Source organism: Myxine glutinosa, chromosome 8 (assembly GCF_964187855.1).
Source record: "Myxine glutinosa chromosome 8, kmMyxGlut1.1, whole genome shotgun sequence".
NCBI classification, from domain to species: Eukaryota; Metazoa; Chordata; class Myxini; order Myxiniformes; family Myxinidae; genus Myxine; species Myxine glutinosa.
The window spans coordinates 144,227,495-144,245,802 of NC_136268.1; the positions used below are offsets into that span (position 1 = coordinate 144,227,495).

An 18,308-nucleotide genomic window follows, 5' to 3' on the forward strand; every position below is an offset into this window, starting at 1 on the left:
ACCTTCCATCCCTCCACTCCAGCGACATCCATCCCTCCACTCCAGCGCCTTCCATCCTTCCACTCCAGCGCTTTCCATCCTTCCACTCCAGCACCTTCCATCCCTCCACTCCAGCGCCTTCCATCCTTCCACTCCAACGCCTTCCATCCCTCCACTCCAGCACCTTCCATCCTTCCACTTCAGTGCCTTCCATCCCTCCACTCCAGCGCATTCCATCCCTCCACTGCAGCACCTTCCATCCCTCCACTCCAGCTCCATCCATGCCTCCACTCCAGCGCCTTCCATCCCTCCACTGCAGCACCTTCCATCCCTCCACTCCAGCTCCATCCATGCCTCCACTCCAGCGCCTTCCATCCCTCCACTCCAGCGCCCTCCATCCCTCTACTCCAGCTCCATCCATGCCTCCACTCCAGCGCCTTCCATCCCTCCACTCCAGCGCATTCCATCCCTCCACTGCAGCACCTTCCATCCCTCCACTCCAGCTCCATCCATGCCTCCATTCCAGCACCTTCCATCCCTCCACTCCAGCGACATCCATCCCTCCACTCCAGCGCCATCCATGCCTCCACTCCAGCACCATCCATGCCTCCATTCCAACGCCATCCATCCCTCCCCTGCAGCACCTCCCATCCCTCCACTCCAGCACCTTCCATCCCTCCACTCCAGCATCTTCCATCCCTCCACTCCAGCACCTTCCATCCCTCCACTCCAGCGCCCTCCATCCCTCTACTCCAGCGCCCTCCATCCTTCCACTCCAGCACCACCTTCCATCCCTCCAATCCAGCACCTTCCATCCCTCCACTGCAGCACCTTCCATCCCTCCAATCCAGCACCTTCCATCCCTCCACTGCAGCACCTTCCATCCCTCCACTCCAGCGCCTTCCATGCCTCCACTCCAGCGCCTTCCATCCCTCCACTCCTGCGCCTTCCATCCTTCCACTCCAGCGCCTTCCATCCTTCCACTCCAGCGCCTTCCATCCGTCCACTGCAGCGCCTTCCATCCCTACAATCCAGCGCTTTCCATCCCTCCACTCCAGCGCCTTCCATCCTTCTACTCCAGCGCCTTCCATCCCTCCACTGCAGCTCCTTCCCTCCCTCCACTCCAGCACCATCCATGCCTCCACTCCAGCGCCTTCCATCCCTCCATTCCAGCGCCTTCCATCCCTCCACTCCAGCACCTTCCATCCCTCCACTCCAGCGCCTTCCATCCCTCCACTCCAGCGCCACCCATCCCTCCACTCCAGCGGCATCCATGCCTCCACTTCAGCGCCATCCATCCCTCCACTCCAGCACCTTCCATCCCTCCACTCCAGCGCCCTCCATCCCTCCACTCCAGCGCCCTCCATCCCTCTACTCCAGCGCCACCCATCCCTCCACTCCAGCGGCATCCATGCCTCCACTTCAGCGCCATCCATCCCTCCACTCCAGCACCTTCCATCCCTCCACTCCAGCGCCTTCCATGCCTCCACTCCAGCCCCTTTCATCCCTCCATCCCAGGATCCTCGTCAGAGTGCCAATAACCATCAAATATCATTCCAAGCCACGAGACACACAGTAACACTGCAATATCTGTCGTTTACAGGCTCCAACAACAATACTTCACATGCTTTCTTACAGTACCAGTTCCCATACAGTGTGTCCACTACCAATACCAATAGCAAGAAATGCAATTTCATAATCCCTTTATTCATGAACACAGATGTACACCAGGATCATGTGTGTATATGTATATATACGTGAAGGAATTCCAACAATTTATTCTGTGAGTGGTATTATGCTCTAGCTTGCGTTCATACACACACACACACACACACAAACAAACACACACACACACACACACACACGCGCACACATAACCACACATACGCACACACACACACACACACACACACACACACACACACACACACACACACACACACACACACAAACAAACACACACACACACACACGCGCACACATAACCACACATACGCACACACACACACACACAAACACAAACAAACACACACGCACACACACACACACACAAACAAACACACACACACACACGCGCACACATAACCACACATACGCACACGCACACGCACACATACACACGCACACACGCACACACACACACACACACACACACGCACATATACACGCACACGCACACACACATATACATGCACACATACACGCACATGCACACATATACGCACACACACACACACACATGCACACGCACACACACGCACATGCACACATATATGCACACATATACGCACACATACACACGCACACATGCACACGCAAACGCACATGCACACACACACACACACACACACACACACACACACACACACACACACACACACACACACACACACACACAGTTTTCAGTTTGATTTGATTTAAAAGAATAGGACCACGGGTCCTGAACCTGAATCAGGAGCAACAGTCACTCAAACCCCTCAGAGCCTGATATTCTTAAAGCCGTCAACAAACTTTGGTACATCTTGGGTGGTGAAGGTTGTGGCCAAGTTTCATCGAAATCATGTGTGTAGTTTCGGAGAAGAGAGAAAATACCTATTGGGGGGGGGGGGGCGAGATGTTTACCTCCCCTCCCCTTCCGTAGATCCCCACAATGATAGCAGATTTTAATGCGCTCAATATACCTTTGTTGGGCATCAGATATGCAGCTTGTGGCCAAGTTTCATCAACATTGTGTGTGTAGTTTTGGAGAGGAAAGCAAATACCTATTTTTGGGGTGTTTTGATGGTCCCCCCTCCCCCCATAGACCCCTTATTGAGCGCAGATTTTGAGCTTTCTGAGCTTCCTTAACAATCCATTTGAAGAAGTTCAGTCATTAAAACTCCTGGGTCTCACAATCAGTGAATCAGCCATGACCTTTTTTGGTCAAACCGCATTTAAAAGTTTGCCTCCAAAGGCAGCTGCCGACATGCTGCATCATGCAGGGTCCTCTATCGGCACAGGAACTCCTATCCACCTACTAGGCCCTCATTAGCAGTTTGATGGAGTGCTGCTCTCCCCTCTGGGCGGGCTCTCCTGCCTCACACCGTGCTCGGCTAGACGCCATGGAAACCAAGGCCTTCAAGATTATTGGAATCTTCTACGATGAAGTTGAGTCTATGGGATTTTATTCCCCATCGCAGACAAGTCCATTGTATCTCTGCCTTCTGCTTCCTTTCTGGTCTTTTACCGTCTTCCCACTCCGTGCTTCATCATCCCCCAGCTCCCCATGTTCCTGCAGGGCTCATATGCTCCAACATCATACATCAACCCCCTTCTGGTGAAACTACCTAAATCCAGGATCACTGCTCACCTCCACTCATTTGTTCCTCTTCACTCTCCTCCACATCTTCAAGGCACCATCTCAGGTGTTCAGCACCATCTCAGATCATCCCCAATCCATAACCATTATCTTTTCAAACCTCGGTAACCCCACCCAAATCACTCCTCCTTCCAAATTTCCAGTTTTCCCTCCTTGGAGTTTCCTTCTGTATCCATCTTATCCACCCCATGCATCCCCTCGTGCCCCTCAATCCTCCCCACACCCATTGTTTGTCCAGGCCTCCCTCTATCTTGGCCTTCAACTCTGTTGTTGGTAGTTCCCCTCTCTCTACTGTTCATTTTGTGATGTTGTGTCGAAATCCATTCAGTTTACTAATTCCAGCCCTTCCACAAACCTCGACTATCATCATTATCATCATCATAATAAAATACGCAATTTGGCATCTGTCTGTCTGTCTGAGGAATTTTTGACCACAATACATTTCATCGTTACTTATCCAATCTCAACAAAACTTAACAGGACGACTAAGGGTTGCACAATGAAGGTTGTAGCGCATTCTGATAACAGCAAAATATTTATGTTATTACAAAACAATATTAATACCAATAAATATCCCACCTCCCCAAGGTGGAGGTGGGATATTTAACAAACGTCAAGTCAACGTTTATAAATAGCTTATCATGGCGTTTTCGTGGGAGCAACGGCCTCTCCTACAAATAAAAATGGTTTGAAAATGTTTTTTGAATGGTTTTGAAAAAAATGGTTTGAAAGCAGTTTGAAATGTGTGATTACATCTCATGTAAAATGTGACTTCAAGAGCTCAAATCCTCTTCCTCCCGGCCCCCATCACTCCCACATCATGTACACTGCACCGGGAGAGGATCACCCACATGGGAGTGGGTCACACACATGGGAGTGGGTTACACACGGGGGAGTGGGTCACAAACGGGGGAGTGGGTAACACACGGGGGAGTGGGTCACACATGGGGGAGTGGGTCACACATGGGGGAGTGTGTCACACACGGGGGAGTGGGTCACACACGGGGGAGTGGGTCACACACGGGGGAGTGGGTAACACACGGGGGAGTGGATCACCCACATGGGAGTGGGTCACACATGGGGGAGTGGGTCACACACAGGGGAGTGGGTAACACACGGGGGAGTGGATCATGACGAATGGCAGCGGCCACTTCCAAAGCGATTATAATCGTAATTACCGGACCAAATTCAATCTGTTCCAACATGAACACCTAATGTTATTACAAAACAAAATTAATACCAATAATATCCCACCTCCCCAAGGGGGTTTTCCTCCTTGAACAAACATAGTGTCAACGTTTATAAATAGCTTATCATGGTGTTTTGGTGGGAGCAATGGCCTCCACCACAAATAAAAATGGAATAAACCACAAACACGTATGATTAGTTTTTTAAACAGTCGCTAATGCTGTTTAGAACACCAAACAAAGAAATTAGGGTTAACGTTAGCGTTATGGCTAGAGTTTGCTGTTAGAGTTAGGGTTAATGTTATGGCTGAAGTTTGCTGTTTGAGTTAGGGTTAGCGTTACGGCTAGAGTTTGCTGTTAGAGTTAGGGTTAGCGTTATGGCTAAAGTTTGCTGTTCGGGTTAGGGTTAGCGTTATGGCTAAAGTTTGCTGTTCGAGTTAGGGTTAGCGTTATAGCTAGAGTTTGCTATTAGAGTTAGGGTTAGCATTATAGGTAGAGTTTTCTGCTAGAGTTAGGGTTAGCGTTATGGCTAGAGTTTGCTGTTGGAGTTAGGGTTAGTGTTATAGCTAGAGTTTGCTGTTAGAGTTAGGGTTAGCATTATAGCTAGAGTTTGCTGTTAGAGCTAGGGTTAGTGTTATAGCTAGAGTTTGCTGTTAGAGTTAGGGTTAGTGTTATAGCTAGAGTTTGCTGTTAGGGTTAGCGTTATAGCTAGAGTTTGCTGTTAGAGTTAGGGTTAGCGTTATAGCTAGAGTTTGCTGTTAGGGTTAGGGTTAGCGTTATGGCTAAAGTTTGCTGTTAGAGTTAGGGTTAGCGTTATGGCTAGAGTTTGCTGTTGGAGTTAGGGTTAGCGTTATCGGTAGAGTTTGCTGTTAGAGTTAGGGTTAGTGTTATAGCTAGAGTTTGCTGTTAGGGTTGGCGTTATGGCTAGAGTTTGCTGCTTGGGTTAGGTTTAGCGTTATGGCTGAAGTTTGCTGTTGGAGTTAGAGTTAGCGTTATGGCTAAAGTTTGCTGTTAAGGATAGGTTTAGCGTTATGGCTTGAGTTTGCTGTTAGGGTTAGCTTTAGCGTTATGGCTGGAGTTTGCTGTTAGAGTTAGGGTTAGCGTTATAGCTAAAGTTTGCTGTTAGAGTTAGGGTTAGTGTTATGACTAGAGTTTGCTGTTAGGGTTAGGGTTAGCGTTGTGGCTAAAGTTTGCTGTTCGAGTTAGGGTTAGCATTATGGCTAGAGTTTGCTGTTCGAGTTAGGGTTAGCGTTGTGGCTAGAGTTTGCTGTTCGGGTTCACCGTTTTAGTTCCGGTTTCCTGCTCGGGTAGGGTGCAGGTTTCACCATGTGCTTATTCTTTCACCATCTAAGCAAGAAGCTGACATATTGGGAGTTATCTCTTCATTTGAGTGCCAAAACATGAGCTTCCCTTTGCTTCCCAGGGTGGTTAGCATGCCGCAATATGTCGTAGGCTCATTTCCATTGATGGGGTTCTCGATGGAATGTGAAGGGATGGCATGTATATGGTTCAGAAACGTTTTTCAAATGGTAAAAACGGTTTCATTTTGTTTCTTCCTCGTACCACACCTTATGCCTGCTTTGTTTGCTCCGATGAAGGGTTAACACTTAAAACGTCAGCTTTTGGTAGCTTCCCAGGATGGTTAGCATTTACCCCAATGAACGTCCTGTTGAAGCCATCCAGCGTTCTACTGATGCCATCCTGTCTGTTTTTGTCTGATGTGGTCAGGTAATGAAAGCAGGTCAGGTAATGTAAAGTGCGTGGCTTTAAAATGTGAACGCCGCAGGTCCTTGGGAGATGTCAATTTGACTAGAGAGATAAATTTATCTCAAGGTTTTTCTTTCCTCCCATCGTGGTCACTATTTTATTGTTTGGAAAATATTTGCGAATTTCGAGTCCACTTGGCAAATGGACGACCGAACAAATGGCTTCAAACAATCAATGACTCATTCATTCTACAATACAGAGAGATTATATTTATCTCTCCACACTGTAGTAATGTGCAGAGATAATTAATTAATGAATCATTCATTCCACAACATGTAGAGAGTTAAACACATGACAAGTTGGTGAACTAAATGTGCAGAGTTTGGAATCATCTATTTGTGACTAATTTCCCAAACTAATAAGAGGATGTTGAGTCAGATTCAACAGACGCCAAACCTCTGCCCTTCTTCTATTCATGCCACTCCCTGCAATACTGTGGCGCGTCTGTGCAGTTCTGTCTGAGTGTTTCCATCCATCCCCCTCTCTTCTCTTTCTTTCTTTCTTTCTTTCTTTATTTCTCTTTCTTTCTCTTTCTTTCTCTCTCTCTCTCTCTCTCTCTCTCTCTCTCTCTCTCTCTCTCTCTCTCTCTCTCTCTCTCTCTCTGTGTGTGTGTGTGCCATAATCTGCAACTCTACCATGGCTCCGAATCTCAAAAAGTATCGACTGAGACTTGTGTAAGAAAAAAAAAAAAAAGGCAAAACACATTGTTAACAAGAAAAGGAGAATTAAGAGATTGCAAACCCAAGCCAGGATGTATTTTCAGTGGTTTTTAAGGCTTTCGTGTTAAAACAAATATGGCGGCCGAACCACGTGACCGATGACATCATTAATTTTTTTTCTAAACTAATTTATTCTTCGATTATACTCAAGAAATTTCATCTTGATCGGATGAAGTTTTGTACTTGTCAAATTATGATGTCATAATGGAGGCACCTATGACATCATCATTAACATATTTTATCCCCCATAAAGAGTTCTTTGCAATGAGCCATGTCTCAATTTTTTCTATGGAGAGCTTTCGGAGATATCGAGGTGCAACGTTTTTTGTTTTTTCCAAGATGGCGGCCAAACCACGTGACCTATGACATCATCAATATATTTTTTTCTCCACCAATTTATGCCCACAGGGCACTCAAGAAATTTCATCTTAATCAGATGAAGTTTTGTACTTGTCAAATTATGACGTCATAATGGTGGCACCTGTGACATCATTAACATATTTTATTCCCCATGGAGAGTTCTTTACAATGAGCCATGTCTCAATTTCTTCTATTGAGCGCTTTCGGAGATATAGAGGTGCAAAGTTTTTCGGTTTTTCCAAGATGGCGGCAGAACCACGTGACCTATGACGTCATAATTATTATTATTAAAACATTCTACAGGTGGAGATGCACGTATGGTGAAAAATTCCCGTCGATTGGACCAACGGTTGTAGAGAAAATCCTATTTATTCTGTGTGGACAAACAGACAAACAACCAAGAAGCACGATACTTGCAAAATCTGCCCCCCCCACCCCCCCCAAAAAGTTTCCATTGATACAGCAAATTGTCCATTTCATGAAGATTAAAATTTACGATCTTGATCAAAGCTCGGGTCAACAGGATGAAAAGTGACAATTTTTCAGATGAAAAATAATTTTTGGAAGTTTGACCTTGAGTTGACCTTTGACCTTGACCTCAAAAATAGTTGGTTTCTCAACTCAGTGAGGCAATACACAAATGCTGTTCTATTTTCAAGTCGATCAGATGAAAATTGACGGCTTTTCAGATGAAAATTGATGATTTTTAAAATTTGACCTTGAGTTGACCTTTGACCTCAAAAATACTTAATTCCCCAATTTAGTGACAATATACAAACGCTATTCAATTTTCAAGTCAATCGGATTTAAAATGGCGATTTTAGAAATTTGACCTCCAGATTACCTTTGACTTTTGACCTCAAAATCAATAGGCTTCTCAATTGGGACGACCTATACAACTTGGTGAAGTTTCATGACGATCGGTTTGGAATTGTGACCTGTAGGCCGGTGACAAACAGACAAACAAACAGACAGACAAACAGACAAACAGAACCACAAACACAACCGACCAATATACTTGAAAAATCTTCGATTTTGCAAGTAACAAACGGACTCAAATGTGATGCCCTCTCCTCTGGCGAGGGTAATTAGAGAGTTCATAGAACATGATACCCCAAGCATTGTTCAAGTCTTTACAGGAGGGCTTTACCGTTCGCAGGGGTTCTTGAAAATCCTCATGAACCTCAAATCCACAAACTTAGAGGGTAATGGGGGAAAATATGGTTCGGGACTTCAACTTTAAAAGTTAGTGTTAGTAACTATGTTAGTGCGTTATTTCGTGCTATTTATTTTCAAGACTAAAAGGGTTATTGAGAACATAATATAAAGTTGATTACTTCCACTAAGGAAGGTGGATGGAGGTATGTTTTCACCTCTGTCTGCCTGATTGTTTGTATGTGAGCCTGGTATTTCAATAGCTTGTGGACGAGTTACGACAAAATTAGGTGGATAAGTTGGTTATGAGACAAGAACAAGCCGACTTGATTTTGGTTCAGTTCCGAATCCAGATCCGGCCTATCTGTGGGATCCAAAACGTAAACTGTTCAGCCTGGTGGAGGTGTGCACTGTACTGAGTGCCATTCTAGTTACCTTCGCAAAAGCGGAAGGTTATGTTTTGATCGCTGTGTATTTATTTGTATGTCTGTGTGTGTGTGTGTGTGTGTATGTTATTCGCATAACTCAAAAAGTATTCAACCGATTCGCATGAAATTTGGTGGGATGATAGGTTATTATCCGGGAACCATTTGATTAGATTTTGGAATCGATCGGGTCAAAGGTCAAGGTCAAGGTCATGAAAAGGTCAAAATCGTCTTTTTACCATAGCGCGGTCAATTTGTGTCCAATTTGTATGAAACTAATGCCAAAATGCTTTGCTACACAGATCTTGTAGTCTTTTATTTTGGCAACAAAAGTAGCTGCGGCGAAGGTATGCGCTCTACCGAGTGCCCGTTCTAGTTTTCTTTAGTTGTTATTATTATTTTGCATGCAGCCTGTGGCTGCTGGTTGCATCATTGCTGGTGGCACAGCAGTGCCGCTGATGCAGTGCCTCCCTGTTTCCAATAAGCTGCTACCGTACTCATTTTTGCGAACCTTGGAAGGATGACCAGGCTAAGTCAATCCACCTGCTGTTATTTAACGGCAGGACAGGGTCTCAAACCCACGACCATAAGATCTTAAGCCAGCCAATTTAACTGCTAAGCCAACACCGGCCTTATGTTCCTGTATGAATAACGTAAAATAAAGTTAATTTTCTTGAGTTATTCAGATCATGAAATTTACCTTTAACAGATAATTCAATTTAAATAAAGGTTTAAAAAGGTGTCAAGGTGTATAAATAAATAAATTCTGGTTTTTATCCACAGGTTTTTCCAGCATCTATTATACCAACCTATCTAACTTGTTGTTTGTGTCCATTATGACGTCATTAAAAACAGTAAGCTTCCTCTTTAGAATCATTTTCAATTTTGTCTGACTGTCAGACAGGCAGACTGAGTAAAAAAAATTAAATAAAATAGTAAAAGTAAAAAAAGTATAAATAGTAAAAAACACTCCTCTCTGCGCATGTGCGGTCGGGAAGAACTATAAGCTAAGATACATTAAAACGACAGACTGGCCTTCCTATTCATGTTCCGATTCGTGTTTAAAATATAACATTCAATTTAAATAAGTTGTTCTTCGATCACAATTTGACGATCGTAAACTGATGACAGACGGACAGACATGAGCCTATTGCTTAACCCCGCTTTTCGCTTCGCGTGGGTGGGGTAATGATGCATGCACAGTCACAGAGAGGATGAAACCAGATGGCCAAACCAACAATTATAATTTAACGAAAACAGGTTGTTATGCAGGAGAGGGAGTGGGAAGTGCAAAAAAACTGAACAATTTTTCGAAATTTTCGGTAATATTTTGTCTTTAACTTGGTAGAGAAACCAGGATATGGGTTGGCAAAATTATTTTATATATTGCGTCTTAAAATTCCACCAAAACCGAAGAAGTTATTTGAAAGGTGCGGCCAAAACTGAGCCGGAACTTCCCATTGCTCGCATTGCTTTGTAACTTGGCGAGCAGTTTTTTTTAAAACCCGGGTCAATAAAAGCTTCTCTACCAAAATAGTCGAGATTTCGTTACTATGCTTAGTTTAACACAACGGTAGTTTTTCAACGCAACCCTCAAGATTTCGACACGAGGAGCACAAATCCGAAGGGGCCACAAAAATCTGGCCCTGGATAAGGTCAGTTTTGGTGACCTTGAAAGGTCATTAGCGGTCAAAAACTCTATATCGATAATGGTTCGTCATACAAAGGTGATATTGGTGGCAAATGAGAGCAAACGGGGTATAAAGTGGTGCGGTCAACCATTTGAGCCCAAGAGGTATTTAAACTCCATCATTAAATACATCCGTTTTCCAATTCAATATTTTCTTTCAATTTTCCTGGTGTTGGCTTAGTGGTTCGGGTGCCGGCTTGGGATCTTAGGATCCTGAGTTTGGAATCCCGATTGATCGCTGAATTAACGCCAGGAGAGTTGACTCAGCTCGTCATCCTTCCGAGGTCGGCAACTTGAGGTTTTTTTATTTTATATTTTATACAGAATCGAGGCTTGTGAAAGAGCTAACATTTACTTCACAAACAAATCTAACAGACAAACAAAATAACAGACAGACAGACAAATAACAAATAAAATAAAATAACAGACATAAATAAAATAAATAAATAAAATAACAGATAATAATAAAATAACAGATAATAATATCAGATAATAACAGATAATAATAAAATAATAATAAAACAACAGACATAAATAAATAAATAAAATAACAGACAAATCTAACAGATCTTGTGTGTCCTGTAGGAATATTTGGGGGACAGAGCCCAGAGAGAGCTGGGGGAGCAAGGCCGGAGAGGAGTCGGTAGAAGACAGAAAGACCACCAACCTGCCTGCGAATCTGACTGCCTGCCTGCGAAACCAACCTCCCAACCAACCAACCAATCACCAACCTGCCTGCCTGCGAAAACCTTGCTGGGATGAATGATCCCGGTGTGTACCCCGGTTTAGAATAGGCACACCGTATCCCTGTGCATCGTAAGAGGCGACCAAGGGTTGGCGTCAGGAAGGGCATCCGTCCATAAAAACATTGCCTCAAACAGGGAACCATGATCGTCATGGGGCCCGCAAGGCTAACCCCCGCCCTAGCGGGGAAAAATGGCCTTAAAAAGATCATTCATTCATGCGATTAATGGCTTCCATGGTTGATCATTTTTTTGTGGGTTATAAGTATCCCAGTATGCACCACCTTCCCCAATCCATTTTGGCCAGCCCTACCTCTCCCGACCAGCCAGCCCCTACGGTATCACGGTCTTCTGTATGCATGAGCTGTTGGACGTTCACCAGAAAATGCTTGGCAACATGGCCACCACCGTCAATCCGACACGTCTGAAAAACATAATTCTTGCCAGTTTTCCTGACTTCCAAGAACAACAAGGCTCTCGGCATTGCGTTTATTTGAGAGCATCAAAGGAAGGAAGAATAGCAAAAGGCTATTCCTAATAAAGGGAAATAGGCTAAAAAGGGGGAAAAGCTATAAAAAGGAAGAATAGGAATAATAGAAAACAAATCAATGGAAGGAAAATAGTCTCCAATGCTATTCATCCTGAAGCAGAAGGCCATGCCAAGATACTTGTGAAGGCTGCCATGGTTTGTCGGAGGGCAGTACCCACAACATGATGGTTCAAATTTGACGGAAGCTTATGTGACAGCAAGTAAGTGGTGTCCCCACCACCATCACATCTTGTTCGTCTTCTTCACGGCTACAATGCAAATGGGGATCACAAGATGTCTAAACCAGAGAAACCAGAGAAAACTATTTCCGCACTTCTTGTATTCAATATGGAGAACTTGTGTAGTCGTGGGAGGAACGAAACCCCGTTACTGGATGGAACAGTTGGATGGTATCGTTTGCCCACATAACTTGTGGAACCAGCTTTTCACAGTAGGTTCACTCGGGATCCGGATCCAAATATCGTCTGAATCCGTCCATAAGATGTACTAAACACAGGCAGACACACAAACAGGGTTGAATACATAACCTCCATCCACCGTTAGTAGCGGTGGTAACAAATAAGCTGTTTCATATAAACTGTCCAGAAACGTCAATCCATCATGTCTGCTGCTAATTATGTTTTTTCTTTGGGTGCCGTGGGTTGAAGGATTGGGCAAGTCTTTGCGTCTTGTAAATCAAGGCCCAAACATACACCACCCACATAATATGCAACAGCACTCTGATTTCAATTAAGCTACACCCGGGGACATGAAACTCATTAAACATTCATGAGGGACCCTCTTGTTGGGGGTGAAGAGATAATCATGTTGTGGGTTTTAGGGTTAACCTTCCATTTTAAGAGGACTGGTTGGGTATGAACACACATTAACTAATTACAGCGGTAAGATGCATTCATTTCGATTTTAGAATCTAAACGGATACAACTTTACTGTAAAACAGTGCAACTTAGCACGAGGCAAACTGCATCTAAACTAGACCGACACTTGGTAGAGCACATACTTCCACCAGGATTAAAGTTTATGTTATATATCCCACTGGTAGGCAGGATCTGGATTCGGACTTGAACCAAAATTGAATCAATTCTTCCTGGTCACACACCGAACCTGTCCACCAAATTTTGTCAGAATCCGTCCACACCGTTTTTAGATATTCTGCTGACAGACAGACAGACAGACAAGTGCTCCATCCACCTTGGGTGGAGGTGGTAAACATTTCTTCTGTCCACTTAAGGTGGCAGATGTAAAATATACATATATGACATTAAGTCGGGATCAGACGCCATTTCTGTAGTGGGTACCAAGAGGAATGGTCAGATCTGGTGAGAAACAGCAAAAACATAGTGGTCATCACAAGGTAGAGTCAGTGATCTCAGAGTGGAGTCATTCATCACAAGGTAGAGTCCGTTATCCCAGGGAGGAGTCAGTCATCACAAGGTAGAGTAAGTTATCCCAGGGTGAAGTCAGTCATCCCAAGGTCGAGTAGGTCATCCCAAGGTGGAGTCAGTCATCTCAAGGTGGAGTCAGTCATCCCAAGGTGGAGTCAGTCATCTCAAGGTGGAGTCAGTCATCCCAAGGTGGAGTCAGTCATCTCAAGGTGGAGTCAGTCATCCCAAGGTGGAGTCAGTCATCCCAAGGTGGAGTCAGTCATCCCAAGGTGGAGTCAGTCATCCCAAGGTGGAGTCAGTCATCCCAAGGTGGAGTCAGTCATCACAAGGTGGAGTCAGTCATCACAAGGTGGAGTCAGTCATCACAAGGTGGAGTCAGTCATCACAAGGTGGAGTCAGTCATCTCAAGGTGGAGTCAGTCATCCCAAGGTGGAGTCAGTCATCCCAAGGTGGAGTCAGTCATCCCAAGGTGGAGTCAGTCATCCCAAGGTGGAGTCAGTCATCCCAAGGTGGAGTCAGTCATCCCAAGGTGGAGTCAGTCATCCCAAGGTGGAGTCAGTCATCCCAAGGTGGAGTCAGTCATCCCAAGGTGGAGTCAGTCATCCCAAGGTGGAGTCAGTCATCCCAAGGTGGAGTCAGTCATCCCAAGGTGGAGTCAGTCATCCCAAGGTGGAGTCAGTCATCCCAAGGTGGAGTCAGTCATCCCAAGGTGGAGTCAGTCATCCCAAGGTGGAGTCAGTCATCCCAAGGTGGAGTCAATCATCTCAAGGTGGAGTCAGTCATCACAAGGTGGAGTCAGTCATCACAAGGTGGAGTCAGTCATCACAAGGTGGAGTCAGTCATCCCAAGGTGGAGTCAGTCATCACAAGGTGGAGTCAGTCATCCCAAGGTGGAGTCAGTCATCCCAAGGTGGAGTCAGTCATCCAAAGGTGGAGTCAGTCATCACAAGGTAGAGTCAGTCATCACAAGGTGGAGTCAGTCATCACAAGGTAGAGTCAGTCATCACAAGGTAGAGTCAGTCATCACAAGGTAGAGTAAGTCATCCCAAGGTTGAGTACATCATCCCAGGATGGAGTCAGTCATCACAAAGTAGAAGGAAAGAGAAGGAAGCACAGATGTTAGAAATGTACAAACGTTAGTGAAAGTGGTGGTTATAGTAGTTAGACATAGGAGGAATGGCATCTACCTGATTCGTTCGAGAAGAGAAATTAAAGAAGGACTCCGTGATGTCATGGTTAGAACGTCCGCCCTGAGTCTGGGATGTTGGCGGTTCGAATCCCGGCCCAATCATATCAACAACTTAAAAGGACAAGTCCTGCTTGCTTCCTTGCTTGATGCTCCCATTCCAACCACCCACAGTGAAATTAAGTAAATAAAACTTTATATTTAATCCATAAAGCACAGGAATGATGGCCAAATGGCCTCGTCCCAGGTCCAAGTTCCTTGTATGTACAAATGCATTTTCATACCATTTTCCTTTGAGCATTTCGCATCGCCGATAGTTAAAATTAATGTGTTTCCTTAATAGGAAAATTAATATGAATTCCAACTCTCTAAGCTTGGTGTTGGCCTCACGGTTAAGGTGGCTGGCTCAAGATGTTCGAGTCTTGAGTTCGAGACCCCGTCATGCCGTTGAATTAACACCGAGTGGGTTGCTGGTACAGGGGCACTGCATCTGTGGCACTGCAATGCTTCCAGAAAATGTTGCAACCAGGTAACCACAGGCTGCAGACGAAACAACAAACACAAAATGAACTACTTTGTATTCACAATATGAACACTCGAGTTTGACATCTTCTTGATCATTTCAAATGAACGGCATCTTCCTTTGCTCATCGATAACCCTGATGCAATGAAGTAATTAATGGTCGAATGAATTAACTGGTTACATTACAACAACGTTTCACCCGAAAACACCATTCAGCGACACAAGTATAAAGCAACATGCTTGTGTTTGGTAAAAATAGACATGCTATACTCCATCGACATTCCCTTTTTGGAAGATGAGATCTTGTTACACGATCCAAAAATAGCTCCAGTGTCTTGGCAATGGAATATCACCGACATTCCAACGCATGACCTGCTGGTAAATCCTTTCTTCCACGAAGCCACAATAAGGCGACATTCGCAGGAAACCCATTGAACAGGCACTGGATATAATTCATGCCGAGAGAGCGCTCCAAATAGAGTCTTACAATGTCACCGAGGGAATGAATCAATGAGGGTAAGGTCATCACAGGGTTGAATCATCACAAGGTAAGGTCGGTCATCACAAGGTAAGGTCGGTCATCACAAGGTAGCATCAGTCATCACAGGGATCTTCCACTGCAAACTAAAGCAGTCTGCAAACAAACATCACATTTCAAGAATTCAGTCATCAAAAGATTGATTCAGTCATCACAAGGTAGAGTCAGTCATCACAGTGTAGAGTCAGTCATCACAGGGTAGAGTCAGTCATCACAGGGTAGGATCAGTCATCACAGGGTAGAGTCAGTCATCACAGGGTAGAGTGAGTCATCACAGGGTAGAGTGAGTCATCACAAGATAGTGTAAGTCATCACAGGGTAGAGTCAGTCATCACAAGGTTGATTCAGTCATCACAGGGTAGAGTCAGTCATCACAGGGTAGAGTCAGTCATCACAGGGTAGAGTCAGTCATCACAGGGTAGAGTCAGTCATCACAGGGTAGAGTCAGTCATCACAGGGTAGAGTCAGTCATCACAGGGTAGAGTCAGTCATCACAGGGTAGCGCCAGTCATCACAGGGTAGCGTCAGTCATCACAGGGTAGGATCAGTCATCACAGGGTAGAGTCAGTCATCACAGGGTAGAGTGAGTCATCACAAGGTAGCGTAAGTCATCACAGGGTAGAGTCAGTCATCACATGGTAGAGTCAGTCATCCCAAGGTAGAGACAGTCATCCCAAGGTAGCATAACTCATCCCAGGGTACAGTCAGTCATCACAGGGTAGAGTCAGTCATCACAAGGTTCAGTCAGTTATCACAAGGTTCAGTCAGTTATCACAAGTTTCAGTCAGTTATCACAAGGTTGAGTCAGTAATAACAAGGTTGAGTCAGTCATCACAAGGTTGAGTCAGTTATCACAAGGTTGAGTCAGTTATCACAAGGTTCAGTCAGGCATCACAAGGTTGATTCAGTAATCACAAGGTAGAGACAGTTATCACAAGGTTCAGTCAGTTATCTCAAGGTTGAGTCAGTTATCACAAGGTTCAGTCAGTTATCACAAGGTTGAGTCAGTAATCACAAGGTTGAGTCAGTAATCACAAGTTTAAGTCAGTTATTACAAGGTTGAGTCAGTTATCACAAGGTTGAGTCAGTTATCACAAGGTTGAGTCAGTTATCACAAGGTTCAGTCAGTTATCACAAGGTTCAGTCAGTTATCACAAGGTTGAGTCAGGCATCACAAGGTTGAGTCAGTTATCACAAGGTTGAGTCAGTAATCACAAGGTTGAGTCAGTAATCACAAGTTTAAGTCAGTCATCACAAGGTTCAGTCAGTTATCACAAGGTTGAGTCAGTTATCACAAGGTTCAGTCAGTCATCACAAGGTTGAGTCAGTAATCACAAGGTAAGTCAGTTATCACAAGGTTCAGTCAGTTATCTCAAGGTTGAGTCAGTTATCACAAGGTTCAGTCAGTTATCACAAGGTTGAGTCAGTTATCACAAGGTTCAGTCAGTTATCACAAGGTTGAGTCAGTCATCACAAGGTTGAGTCAGTAAGCACAAGTTTAAGTCAGTTATTACCAGGTTCAGTCAGTTATCACAAGGTTGAGTTAGTTATCACAAGGTTGAGTCAGTCATCACAAGATTGAGTCAGTCATCAAAAGGTTGATTCAGTCAATATAAGGTTGATGTCACATATCACAAGATGTCAGTCACGTCAACGTGTGGCCCTGAATGGGTTTCTCTAATCTCCTCTTCCTGTTCAGGCTGGAGTTCCCCAAGGCAGTGTTCTGGGCCCTGTGCTTTTTCTGGTCTTCATCAATGATCTCTCTGACTCTCTTGAAAATCCTCTCTATCTCTTTGCTGATGACTCCACTCTCTGCCGCTCCATTCCTCATCCCTCAGATCGGCAGTCTGCAGCCTCCTCACTCTCTGCAGACCTGGACAAAATCACAGACTGGGCAAACAAGTGGAACATGTCTTTCAATCCTGACAAATCTCACACTCTTATGATGTCTCTCCAAAAAGACCGGCTGGACAACCCTCCCATCTACTTTCTGAATAATTCTCTCCAAGAAGTTCTGTCACTCAAGCTTTTGGGTCTCACTATCTGCCATGATCTTTCCTGGGAAAACCACATTTCCAAGCTGGCCTCCAAAGCCAGTCGCCGACTGGGCATCCTCCGTCGTGCGAAGTCCTTCCTTGGCACACCTGAGCTCCTCACCACATTCAAGGCTTTCATCCGCAGCTCAATGGAGTACTGTTCTCCCCTATGGGCTGGTGCTCCTGCCTCACACCTAGCTCGTCTTCACGCTGTTGAAACCAAAGCGTTCAGAATCATTGGAATCTCCCGCGATGACGCCATCTCCGAGGGCCTTTCACTTAATCACCGCAGGCAGGTAGGTGGTCTTTCTGTCTTCTACCGACTCCTCTCCGGCCTTACTCCCCCAGCTCTCTCTGGGCTCTGTCCCCCAAATATTCCTGCAGGTCGCACAAGATCTGCCTGCAACCCTCTTATGGTTTAACTGCTAAAATCAAGACTCTCTGCTCACCTTCACTCCTTCATTCCTCTTTTCTCCCGCCTCTGGAACAAACTCCCTCACTCTCTTCAATCCCACTCCTCCCTCCAGGTCTTTAAAACGGCTGTTCACCACCATCTCTTATCTTCCCCAATCCAAAACCTTGATCTTTTCTACCCCCGCTAATTTCACCCCAAATCCAATTTTTTGAGGTGACTTTTGACTTCTTTCCTGGAAGTCCTTGGTGTCCTTGCGTTTTATACCTATCCTGCCTCCCCCCAGGCCCTCTCCC

At 45.0% G+C, this 18,308-nt stretch overlaps 1 protein-coding gene across 2 annotated transcripts in view; it reads right to left on the reverse strand.

Annotated features, from left to right (window-relative positions):
* Positions 1-18,308, reverse strand: part of LOC137432971 (annexin A4) — a 184,060-nt gene that overhangs the window by 57,885 nt on the left and 107,867 nt on the right. Inside the window, exon 1 of one of the 2 annotated variants that reach the window (XM_078783801.1) lies at positions 14,894-15,043. The exons of the other annotated variant lie outside the window; for it this stretch is intronic. The gene's annotated coding sequence lies outside the window, so the exon portion shown is untranslated. Of the gene's footprint in view, positions 1-14,893; positions 15,044-18,308 lie in introns of those variants that run through there. 2 annotated transcript variants of the gene reach the window in all.